We start from the raw sequence: 12999 nt of genomic DNA on the forward strand, positions 1-12999 counted from the left end.
AGCCCAAAGCTAACGTTGCCAGTGGTTGCTATGCTCGACTGCAATCGTGTTACTGGGCAACAACTCAGAAGCTAAGACAGCCAGCTCACTAAGAAGCAACTGAATCAAACCAAGATTTATAAAAGGACTCTGAGACTCAACTTTTTAATACCTTTAACTAAAATGACTCTTTGTCATAAGCATCAGATACAAAATTTACAGCAAAACTATTAAAATACCTAGAATTTATTTGAAGAGAGTGATAAATACTTTCCAAAAGAGAATAGCTAGGTTTAGGTTCCTCCTAACTCCATGAATTTTAACCCAAAAGTGATGTGAAGTTACAATATTCAGAAAACAAATAACTGGACACTTCAAGCCACACTGGTGGCTTTAATTTCTTTCTGGATTATAGCTCAGTTAAACTTTATTAAAAAAAAAAAAAAAATAGTGCTAGATTACAGAGACTGTGATCTTTCCAGCACCCAGAGAGGCAGTCCTGATAGAAAAATCTAAAACTTAAGAGAACTGTTAATTTATGAGGGCCAAATGAAAATAATAACATAATTTCATAAAGTAAGTCTCTACTAGGTAAAAAGTAAAATGGAAAGGGGCAAAATGAGGAAACAGAAAGAGAGGAATGGAAGAGGGCAGGGAAGAGGAAAGGAAGGAAAGGAAGTAGGGGAATTATTTTTTTTAAACCCAGATTCTACTAAAGAAGAACTAGGAAACTGACCAAACTCCAAAGACCACTAGGGAAATGGTGCCAGCATTCCTGAGGGAGTCCTTACAGCTAATACTGTCATGGGAAATTCTCAACTATTCATACTTTCTAGGAACAGAAACTTTACCTCCAATTCCAGTTGAATCCACTCTTTTTAATCCCCTTTCTTAGGGCTGATCGTTGCCCTTTCTCCCTCAGTTACTCTCAAAAGATTTTCGTTTACTTGCACTACACTACAGGAGTACAAATACACATTCCTCATCTCTAATAAACATTTATTCAGCAACTCTTATTTGGAAAAGACTAAGGATACAGTTTACTGAGAGCTGATGTTCTGTCCCTAAAGAGTTTATCATCTATAGTCAGGAAGGTAAGAGATACACAGAAATGTTATAACAATACAATATAAAGTTTCAAGTGAGCAGGACTGATAAATATATTCTGCAGGACTTCAGAGGTGGAGTGCAGTACGTGTTACACAAAATCTGCCCTTTTGGTATAGTGACGGAGTTAGAGGCACCTGAGAAACAGCAGATGAAAGAGGAGCACTCAGACCGTCCTTTTTCTTCCAGAAGGCAGGAGATAAAACTCCCATGTGAAAGGTGCCCTCCCTGTACCAGGAGGAAGGTACACCTTATCACCGGGGACAGTGAACAAATCAAAGCCAAGAAATTTGTACCAACTTGTTAAACTAACCGTTATCTTCCTGGTCATTTTTCCAATTTGTTCCCCCTAGCCCAAAACTCTTTGTCAATTTTTCACAAATTAGTTTCTTTGTCTAAAAGATACACACCATCTCTAACTTAGGACCTTTTTGACTTCACAATAGTGCAAAAGCAATTCACTGGTTCAGACGGTAAAAAGTCTGCCTGCAATGCAGACCTGAGTTCAATCCTTGGGTCGGGAAGATCCCCTGGAGAAATAAATGGCCACCCACTCCAGGACTGTTGCCTGGAGAATTCCATGGACAGAGGAGCCTGGCAGGCTACAATCCATGGGGTCACAGTTGGACACACCTGAGCCACTAACACTTTCACCTTTCACTTTCAATTCATATTCAGCAGAAACTGCACTTCAAATTTTTAACTTTGATTTTTTGCCAGCCTGTGATATGTAGTACAGCCGTTTCTCTCATGATTCTGGGCAGCTGGCAGCACTGAGCTGCAGCTCCCAGCAATCAAGAAGGTAAAGAACTGATACACTTCCAACCATTCTGGACCCATACAACCATTCTATCTTTCACTTTCAGTACAGTTCAGTAAGTTACATGACATAATCAACTTTATTATAAAACAGGCGGCATGTTAGATGATTTTGCCCAATCATCTAACATGACGTAAGTGCTCTGAGCATGTTTAAGGTAGGGTAGACTAAGGTATGATGTAATTGGGTAGGTTAGGTACATTAAACGCATCAGTTATGATAGGGGAGATAACACCACTGCAAGTTGAGGAAGATTTGTAAAAGCTTCCTGTTCTGCTCACTTTTTCCAGTCTTCATTCTCCGTGTACATGAAAAAAAACATTTTTTTTAAACTTGCATGCTGTTCTACTGTTAATCTATATCAATTTAATTATTAGGGCCAGCCAGAGACCCTAACAGGGTAGAGAATTTTTCCTCCCTACAGAGTCGAACTTTATAGAGTGTATACTATTTAGATTTTAGGAAAGGAAAGAAATCAGGTCAGGTAGGGAGAAAGAATGAAGACTGGTAAGGAAAGGAGAAAGCACATAGTAGGTTTAGACGATGGTCTGGTCAGAGGATAGCTTTTCTATAAACAACATAAGCTTGAAAAGGCAGAGTGTGATGAAATTCTGAAGAGTTCAGATAAGGAACGTGAACTTCAGTCAACAGAAAAGAGTACTTCTGAACATTTTTACACAGGTTAGACAACTTAAGAAAATTACTTGCTGAGCCTAATACATTACATATGACAAAGTTAAAATAAAACTCATTTACTTTAGGCAGAGACAGCACCTAGAAAACACCATACATACAAAGAACTTGGACCATTCACTTATCTGTTAAGATTTCATTCTTCTAGGCTTCTTAAATTATAACTTCCCATGACAAAATGCTAACTTCTGATTACTAAGGATTTTATCACACCAACATGTATGAGTCATTCTGGATTTTTCTCCTTTGCTTGTCTTGCCCAACTCTTAACAATTTCATTACTTCAACATCAGTATACAGGAAAGGAAAGAGGGAAAGGACTAAAACAAAGTCTACAGATTTTTGAAATAGTCAGGGCATGATGGAAATTACAAAACTTTAAGTTCCAACTCCCATCACTAATAGTCCGACTTCAAAGAAGTCAGTCATTCTCACAGTGTCTCAGGTGTTCCCAACTTTTTCCCATACTTGACGGGTTACTGCATTCAATACCACCCCAAAAGTGGTCTAAAAACTACCTACCAGCATAATTCATTTTATTGTGCTTCATGGTATTGCACCTCACAAACAGTGCAATATTTTTACATATTGTAGGTTTGTGGCAACTCCGCACTGTGAGACAATGGTCAACACTTTTTAGCAATTATTTTTTTAATTAAGATATGTATATTTTTAGACATAATGCACACTGCACCCTTAACAGACTACAGTATAGTGTAAACACAACTTTTATATGCACTGAAAAATAAAAACAAAAAATTTATGTGACTCGCTTTACTGCAGTGGTCTGGAACCAAATCCACAGTATCTCCCAGGTACACCTTACTTGCCAAACAAATTATATCATTAAGGGTTCAATGAGTGGAGAACAGTGAGATTATTGGCTAAACCAAGGTCTAAAAACCACCTGTGGGCAGTAAGTGTTTCAATCTCCCAGTGCTGTTACCCTAAATTGGTATTACTCTACTGCTTTATAAAATTTCTAAATATAACCACACTTCACCTGGTTAGAAAATACTCAAAGGGGAACATCTGACTTCCTATGCCCAAAAAAACCAAAAGGTGTAACTCAAATTCATTTTTAACTCTCTGGAGAGTTCTACACAACTCTGAAATCTAAAGCAATCTAATAATTCTAAACAAAGTGAGTTTGAAATTGCAGCTCAATACAAAAGGTGAATATGAACTGCAACCACCTACAGACTGAACCCCTGAATTTAGAAAATTCTGAATCCAGATAATTGTAGGATACACACATTTAATTATATTCTAGTTGAGTATTAGACTTGTTTACAAGAGATGCTGCTTGGTAACAGAAGCAATGCTTTAACAACCTACTCAGTTTTAGATCTACTCAAGTATTTTATGCTCATAGTCTGAACACAGTATGAACTATATACTATATATGAGAAACTATGAACAAGTTTCTTGTTATCCTAGACATCTTCAACATTTTACTGAGACAGTTTCATCATTACAACTTTTGTGACCAAAGGCTTTTAAATTTTTAAAATACTTGGGGGATTTTAAAAGCCAAGTGCCCGTTTATTTTGGTCAAAATTTGGACATTAAGGGCATATCAAAATGTCCATTAAAGCCCAGCACTCACATATTCTAACGTTATCTCTAACGACAGCCAACATCACTGCTAGAATTGTCTTCAGGGTCAACGAAAACGGCAGCATAATTTTTTTTCGCAAGCGAAACTAGATGTATCCCACGTTTAGTCAGGTTTCAAACGGGCTACACAAGCACCACGCCGGAGCGCATCAAAAAGCCCCATAAAGAGTTTGACGTGCAGTCAATCGGCTACAGAGCATTCTCCCAGCTTACTTTTCTAACACCCTCTCCAACTGCTCCACGAGAAAAATAACAAAAGAAGAACTCAAAGGCAAGTTGTGAAGAAAAAAGCCATGAGTATTCCAAGCCACGGACAAGAAGGGTTACCTACCAGACTCACACACGGTCCTTGCAACACAGCCAACAGTGACCGTGTTCTGGCCGCACTCGCCAGGCGGACACTCTCACGGCTCTCTTCCCGCCGGGGCATTGGGGCTACGGGAGGCGGTCCCGCACGCGGGTTGCCCGCCCAGCCCGTCAAGTCTGACGAGGTCTCGGCTGCCGCTCGTGGCACAGGCTGAAGAGCAGGAGCCGGACAGCCGAGCGCGCCCCTCGGGCTCCCAACCCTAGGGAAATGTGGGGTACCCCGGGAGAGCTCCAAAGGCAGAGAGGGCGGCGATGGAAAAAAGCCCCGCTCCTCCTCGGCGGACCGGCGTTCTCAGGGGTGCGGGGCCGGCGCCGAAGTCGGGCCAGGAAGGCACCCCGGGCCCGCCGCCCCGCAAACCCCACGGAGCGCACTCGGTACCGGGACCCAAGGGCGCGCGAAGCAGGAAGTCCCGCCCCCACGCCGACGTCACCCTCCCCGCGGACGCCGGCCGCGGCCGGAGGCCGTTAGAGGGAGGAGACGAGCGGCACGAGGCGGGAGTTGCGGCCGAGACCCGCGGGAACGCCAGGCTCGGGCGGCACCCCGAGAGGCCTCTGGGGGTCGCCAAGATCCCCAGAGGCGAAAGGAAAGCACAGTCCGGGCCGGCACTTGCTTCAGGGAGCCAGAGTGAAGCGCGCAGTAGAGCGGGAAGCCGCGCTCCCTCGCCTCCTCCCCACGCAGCTGCTCCGGGGCTTTCCTCCAGCTTCCCGATTGTGCGCTCGGCCCCGCTCTTCGCACCCTTTTTTCCTGTCTGAGGACTCCGGTGGTGGTCCTGGCGCCACCGCCGCCTGCCTTCGTGCCCAACCGTGCTGATTAGAGTCTCGAAGTCGCTGCCTTACGTCGGCCGTGGGGCCTCCGCCCACGAGTGCGGAGCCGGCGCGGCCTGCCCGGAGGAAACGGCCAGGTCAGAACCGGGGCCGAGGCGCCGGTCCCCCTCGCCGCCCGCTCCAGATCTCAAAACGTGTCACCAGCTCAAGTTCAGGGGTAACGTTGTGAACAGTTTGTCTCTAGGTGGTAAACTAGAGTTGGAAGACAAATTCTAGGTTTTGAGAATGTCAGTTATAGGCCAAGGGCTGAAATAAGGTAGGACTTCAGCCTTTCAGAACAGGAGGTAGGAGGAATGGGCAGCCTGCCTTCCCCTTCCAATGCCGCCGAGCTTGGGTTTTAATTGTCACGACCCTGTGTAGCACAGCTTATCCCCTCCCCTCCCCAAGGTTAACATTTTCGAGCTCTAGTTATGATTAGAAAGGCAACTGAAATTAGGACCTTTTTTGTGAAAATGAGGAAAGAGGAGTCATTAGATGGGACTGAGAGATGGGTAATGGATGTTAATGGATCACATAGATGTGGGAGATAGGGAACCAAATACAGAATCCATAAATGAACTGCTGTGTACACATCAATAATAGTAGTTCACATCCTCTGAGCAATTACATGTCAACTACTGGAGTCCCTTTTCAGATTATCTTATTTCACTCTCTGTAAGATAGATGCAATTATTATTATCTTGATTTTACAACATTACCCAGAGCCTTTACTGGTGACTGATGAAGTCAGTCAGTCTGACTCCAGAAGTCTCAGTGGAACCAATAAACTGTATGTTACAAATCATTGGTCAGTGGGAAAAAGATTATCTGAGGAACGACTAAACATTGGGGAAAGGCTATTCAACTATTATATTTGTTAAATACCAGATGAATCAAGAATTTAAATGTAAAGAATGAAACCATAAAAATACTACAAGAAAACTGAGGAAACTAAAATAATCCTGAGAAAGGCCTTTTCTAAGTATGAAGCAAGAACTAGAAACCATAAAAGAAAAAAATGATAAAAATTAACCATATATAGATTGTAATCTACACACAAATAATAACCAATGGAAAATCAATGTGTATCATGTGAAAAAAGAAGGAAAAAGATTCCTAATACACAAAAATGTCATAGAATATCAATTTTAAAACAACACAATAACATTGGCAAAGGATATCAATAGGACTTTCTTAAATCAAGAAAAACAAACATCTAACAAATGAAAAGATGTTCAAGTTGCAAACATCCTTTTTGTCAGTGTACACAGTGCAGTGGGGATGTAATTACTGTCATGCATTACTGGTGTGAAATTGAAATTGGCACAACAATATTTATCAAAATTTAACATAAGCATTAGCCGTTGCCCCAGCAATCCCATTTTCTAGTCATGCACGCTAAAGAAAATAAAACATTTACAAGGATGTTCCTCACTCCCTTTTTATAATATGTGCTTCTAGAAACAGTGTAGGGAGAAGGCAATGGCACCCCACTCCAGTACTCTTGCCTGGAAAATCCCATGGATGGAGGAGCCTGGTAGGCTGCAGTCCATGAGGCCAGACACGACTGAGCGACTTCACTTTCACTTTCCACTTTCATGCATTGGAGAAGGAAATGGCAACCCACTCCAGTGTTCTTGCCTGGAGAATCCCATGGATGGAGAAGCCTGGTAGGCTGCAGTCCATGGGGTCGAACAGAGTCGGACACAACTGAAGCGACTTAGCAGCAGCAGCAGCAGAAACAGTGTAAGTACCATCACCAGGACAGTAGTTAAATATATGATGGTACCTACATACAGTGAAAAACCCCTGAGCTGCTAAAAATGATGATGTAAATCTATATGAAAATCTGTCCATAGCACATAAGTTTCTTTTTACCTCTAAAAAGCAGAGTACAGTTTAGCATCATTAGGGAAATGCAAATTAAAACCATGATTTTTTTCCATTTTTTCCATGAGATTCCATTACGTGCACTAAACTCAAAGTCTAATAATAACACAAATATTAGAATTTGAACCAGCTAGAATTCATACATTGCTGGTATGAGTGCATAATAGTAAAAACACTTCAAAAAACTTCTTGGCAGTTTGTTTATAGTTAAATATTCATCTAACCTATTCATGACCCAGCAGTATCAGTTTTAGATAGTTATCAAAGAGAAATGAAAATACATGTTCACAAAAAAACAAAGTTTAAAGCAACCTAATTCATAGTAACTAAAAACTAGAAACAACCCAAATGTGCATCAACAGGAGCATAGATAAGCAAATCATATATTTATACAATTGAATGTATGTGCTTGCATGCAAAGTTGCTTCAGTCATGTCTTTGACCCTGAGACCCTATGGACTGTAGCCCACCAGGCTCCTCTGCCCATGGGACTCTCCAGGCAAGAATACTGGAGTGGGTTGCCATTTTCTGAACCCATGTCTCATGTCTCCTGCATTGGCAGGCAGATTCTTTACCACTAGCATCACCTGGGAAGCCCCATACAATAGACTACAACACACCCATAAAAACGAATTGCCAGTATGCCTAACAACATGGATAAATCTCACAGATATCTTAAAGAAGAAGCCAGGCACAGTAGAGTGCGTGCTGTATGGTTCTATTTATGTGAAATCCAAGAAAGACAATGCTAATCTGGCATCAGAAGTTGGCTGCAGAGGACAATGGCAAGGCAGATACAAGAGAACTTTCAGGAGTAACACAAAGGATCTATATTTTGCTGCAGTTACACAAGTATACATACAGTTATCAAACCAAAATGAAATGTCTGAGAACAAAGTTGAAGGACTACAGCTACAGTAATCGAGATGCTGTGGTATTAGTAAAATAATAGACAAATAGATCAATAGGCAACAGAATAGGCAGCCCAGAAGCAGACACCCATAAACTTAATCAATGTTTGACAAATAAGCAAAAGCAACACAATGGAGCACATAGTCACTTAAACAAATGCTGCTAGAACAACTGGACATCCACATGCAAAAATATGATTCTGGACACAAACCTTATACCCTTAACAAAAATTAACTTGAATCACAGACCTAAATGTAAAACACAAAACTATAAAACTCCTAAAAGATGACATAGGAGAAAACCTAGATAACTTTGGGTATAGTGAGTTTTTATTTTCGTATTTATTTTTAAGTATAATTAACCTACACACTTGTGTTAGTTCTAGATGCACAACATAGTGATTCCGTATTTTATACATTACAAAATGATCACCATAATAAATCTAGTTACCATCTGTCACTGTACAATATTCTGGAGTATATTCCCCATACTATGCATTTCATCCCCATGATTCATTTATTTTGTAACTGGTGATGCCTTTTCAGATAAAACACCAGACATCATCCATGAAAGAGATAATTGATAAGTTGGACTTCATTAAAATGAAAAACTATGCTCTGCAAAAGACAATGTCAAGAAAATTAGAAAACAAGCCACAGACTGGAGAAAACATTCACAAAAGATGCACCTGATAAAGGACTATTATCCAAAATATACAAAGAACATTTAAAATTTGATAATAAGAAAATAATCTGATTTTAAAATCAGCCAAAAACCTTAACAGACACTTCAACAAAGAAGATAAACAGATGGCAAATAAGTATATGAAAAGATGTTCCACATCATAAATCATCATGAAATGCAAACTAGAACAATGAAATACTTCTACAGACCTATTAGAATGGCCAAAATTCAGAATTCTGTTAACACCAAATGTTGGCAAGGATGTGGAACAACAGAAACTCATTCATTGCTGATGGGAATGCAAAATGGTAGACTGGAGGACAGTTTGGCGGTTTCTTAGAAAACAAACTCTTACCATATGATCCAGCAATTGCACTTCCTGGTATTTATCCAAAAGAATGGGAAACTTATGTTCACATTAAAACCTGCACACATATGTTTTAGCAGCTTTATTCATAATTGCTAACATTTGGAAGCAATCAAGATATCCTTCAACAGGTGAACTGATAAACTGGTACATCCAGATAATGGAATGCTGCACGCATGTACGTGATCAGTTGTGTCCAAATCTTTCCAACATCATAGACTGTAGCTCACCAGGCGCCTCTGTCCATGGGATTTTCCAGGCAAGACTATTGGAGTGGGTTGCCATTCCTTCTCCAGGGGATCTTCAATATTCAAGGATCAAACCTATGTCTCCTGCTTGGCAGTGGATTCTTTACAACTGAGCCACCTGGGAAGTCCATGTTAGTTATATCACAATAAAATACACATAAATATTTTAAAGTGCTAATAAAGATGATTCTGTTAGCTGAAATACCAATGTCTGCTAGCAAGGTTGCTTTCTTCCTTATATCAAGATATCCAAAAAATATAACTAATAATCATAAAGTTGTTTGGTGCACCTATATTCAGAATAAAGAAAAGGATATGGTCCAGAGGGGTAAATCCAAACTACAAAAAAGCTTGATAAGCTATCAAATGACAACCAATGTCTTTGTTTACTATGGCAGATAAAGAATGGCTATAATAATGAAGGCTTTGATAATCATGGAGCTAACAAAGTTCACATTACATGTACATAAGTGGAATAACAGGGTCCTTAGGAACCTAATAGAAAATAGTTTTATAAGTTTAAATTTTAAATGAGAGAAGTGAGGACATGTGGAATATTTGATTAAGAATGAGTGATTTAGGATATGGGAATTCTTTTGATGAAAAGCAGGCATTCCAGTATTGCTTTTCACATTTAATGCTTTGTTGCCAAAGCCAGAAATAACGTAGAGGAATAAGCTTGTATTTCAGAATGTCAATGAAAAGAAGTTGTATGTCATATGGCTCAGTGGCAGACAGAACTATTTTTGTATTCTTAAAATTTCACATACCTTATTTTCTCATCTCTTCTTTCCTATTTCTCTTTCATCATGCTACTTTTCCTTCTTGTTTTCTTTCATCTTATTCATTTTTTTCTCTTTTTCCTCCTTTACATCAGGTTAACCTTAGTTTCATGATTGACCTATTGAAGCCATTTTAGGCATTTTTACACTAATACTCCCATCCCCTATGAGATCTTAAACCACAGATATCCTGTATATCTGTACTGGAGGGCCACAAACCACTGTAATATGGAAGGTTTTTTGCCCATTGAGAATGCATTCTCCAGATAATAAGTTCTTTGAGGGGAAGCACCATGGGGCTTTCCAGGTGGTGCTAGTGGTAAAGAACCCGCCTGCCGATGCAGGAGATGTAAGAGATCCGGTTTCAATCCCTGGGTGGGGAAGGTTCCCTGGAGAAGAGCATGGCAACCCACTCAAGTATTCTTTCCTGGAGAATCCCATGGACAGAGGAGCTTGACGAACTATGGTACACAGGGTTGAAAAGAGTCAGACATGACTGAAGCAACTTTGCAAACAAACAAAAACAAAAAAAATTATGTTCTGTTTACTATTGTATGTTCTGTGCTTAATATATAATACTTGGGGCATAGTAGGCAATAAACAATTAGATGAATATTTATTGAATTAAAAGTGAAAATGATCTCTGCTACAGACTTGTCAACTACACTAAAATTCGTGGATCTTTTTCAGATGGTGCTACCTACTACTGACTATTCCACAGTCCCTCCACATTTCAAGAATGTCTTCCTGAGACGATATCCTTATGACTTGATGGAAACTTGGAAAGCATTATAATCACAAAAGCAATACTTTTGCAGCCAATTCCAAGAGCAGATTACTTACACAGGAGCTAATTTCATCTGTCATAACTGATCTTTCTCTTTAGCTTCAGTTTCAGAAGGTGATCATTTCCTAAACTTATTTCTAAATTCTGTGGCTGTACAGCCTCTTTGGTCTTTAAAACCCCACTATTCAAGTTTATCAGTTTCAATTGAGAAATTAAAAAATTAAAAGAAGGTGAAGGCACTGTAGGAGAGGGAGAAAAGGAACAGAGGAAATCATTAAACTTTTCTGTTTCATAATTGTTTTACCTGAACAGTTCTTCGAGCTCAACTTTTGTGATCTTGATGACTATGTTCTCGAGTGGTTCTCCGTAGAAGCATTCTGGCAATCTGTGAAGGTGTCATTAGTTACCTCAAAATGGGGACAGTGCCACCAGCATTTGTGGGTAAGGCCAGGGATGCTAAACATCCTGCAATACACGTGACTTTTGTCAGTTCAGGTCCATGGAAAAGTAGACATCAAGAGATTTGTTGGGGAAAATAGCTATTAAGAAAACAAAGAGGAGGCAGGAGGCCAGGAGTGCCCTCAGACTGATGCAGTTCTGCTACCCATGAAACAAGAAAGGGCTGCCATTCAGCTCTGGGAAGTCTTGGCTAGGCCAATGAGGAGCCTCCAAACAAAGACTGACCATTTGAAGGGCTCCCCATTTGGGTGGGCGTGGCCTGGCTCTAACACCAGAGCTGTGCTCAGTCTTGATGGGGAGCAGTTCAGGGAGGAGGAGGCTATAACATAAATGCTGTGGTGAATTCCCAAGGTATAGCACTAGAAGACTGCCAGATAACTATAACATTCACAGCAGTTTCTCTCCCTCTGTATCTCACTGTCTCTATAAAGGAAATAAAAATGACACTTTACTTAGAAACCTTTGCCTGTAAACAAGAAAACAAGTTGATATAAATAAGATCATATGAGACATGCCAAGGTGAATATTTTGATGCTTTCCCTTTTTTTTTTTTTGCCAGGTTAACGTGTGGTACAGAATAAGTCTTGGGACACAAGAGACACTTGAGAGCTGAGATCCAGTATGAAAAATAAGATGAATTCACTTCCCAGGCTGCAACAATATTTACATTTCTAAGTTGCCCCAAATTTGTTTCACATTTTGAGCCCAGAAGGCTTGTGGGAACTTTAGGGAAACTCCGCTGGCATCTTTTAAATTTTGCTTACTGTCCCCAAGAGGAATAGCGTCAGAATTTAACAAAGATGGCACTATCTGGCCTACAGTATCAATAATCTTATCACAGATCGACCCCTCTGGTTTCCTGTTAAGACTCTTTGAGGGTTCCAGTTCATTGTCAGCTTCATCGGGTTCACAGTTGTAGCATCACAAATAAAAATAATCTTAGTTGATGGTCTGTGACCCGGCAAAGAGTCACATTTATTTTGTTGTTTGAAAAGCTTCATATCACCATTAACAAATGTCTTACTAGTGTATTTGGCTAGCATCTGCTTCTGAAGAGGCTGGCTTGGAAGGAATTTTCATAGTTATTTTTAATTTGTACCTTCACTTTTGGAGGTGAACTGATGTTATTTTTAATTGTTACTAAAGGCATTTTGTCAAAAGATTTCTTTCTGTTTCCTTCATTTTCATCATCATCTTTATAAGTATCATTTCCCAACATTTCTGTAGCTTTAGAAGCATTTGCACCTATTTTTATACACTTCATGATTTCTTCACTCCTTCCTTTCTAGTCTCTCCTGAAGGAAAATCTGAGCAGTGCATCCCACAACCACCAGAAACACCCCTTGCATCCCCACTGATCCACTTCCCCACCCATGTTCTGGGAGCAGCTCCTCTACAATTTCTCTAGATCTCTCTTCTGGAGCGAGAGCTTACAAGAAGGAGGTTACTGGGAGAAGGTACACCCCCGTTATTCAGTTGGT

At 40.3% G+C, this 12999-nt stretch overlaps 1 protein-coding gene and 1 non-coding gene across 4 annotated transcripts in view; one reads left to right on the forward strand and one right to left on the reverse strand.

The window, feature by feature from the left end:
• Nucleotides 1-4997, reverse strand: part of CEP83 (centrosomal protein 83) — a 161718-nt gene extending 156721 nt beyond the window's left edge. For all 3 annotated transcript variants that reach the window (XR_009494428.1, XR_009494427.1, XM_005206122.5), the window contains exon 1: nt 4551-4997. The gene's annotated coding sequence lies outside the window, so the exon portion shown is untranslated. The remainder of the gene's footprint in view (nt 1-4550) is intronic.
• A 55-nt stretch (nt 4998-5052) lies between these two features.
• On the forward strand, nt 5053-12680 carry LOC100848598 (uncharacterized). The gene is made up of 4 exons (XR_806575.4): nt 5053-5487; nt 10963-11173; nt 11372-11500; nt 12078-12680. It is a non-coding gene; the product is annotated as an uncharacterized protein (transcript).
• The last annotated feature ends 319 nt before the right edge of the window (nt 12681-12999 follow it).

The sequence above is a fragment of the Bos taurus genome, chromosome 5, assembly GCF_002263795.3.
Source record: "Bos taurus isolate L1 Dominette 01449 registration number 42190680 breed Hereford chromosome 5, ARS-UCD2.0, whole genome shotgun sequence".
NCBI lineage: Eukaryota > Metazoa > Chordata > Mammalia > Artiodactyla > Bovidae > Bos > Bos taurus.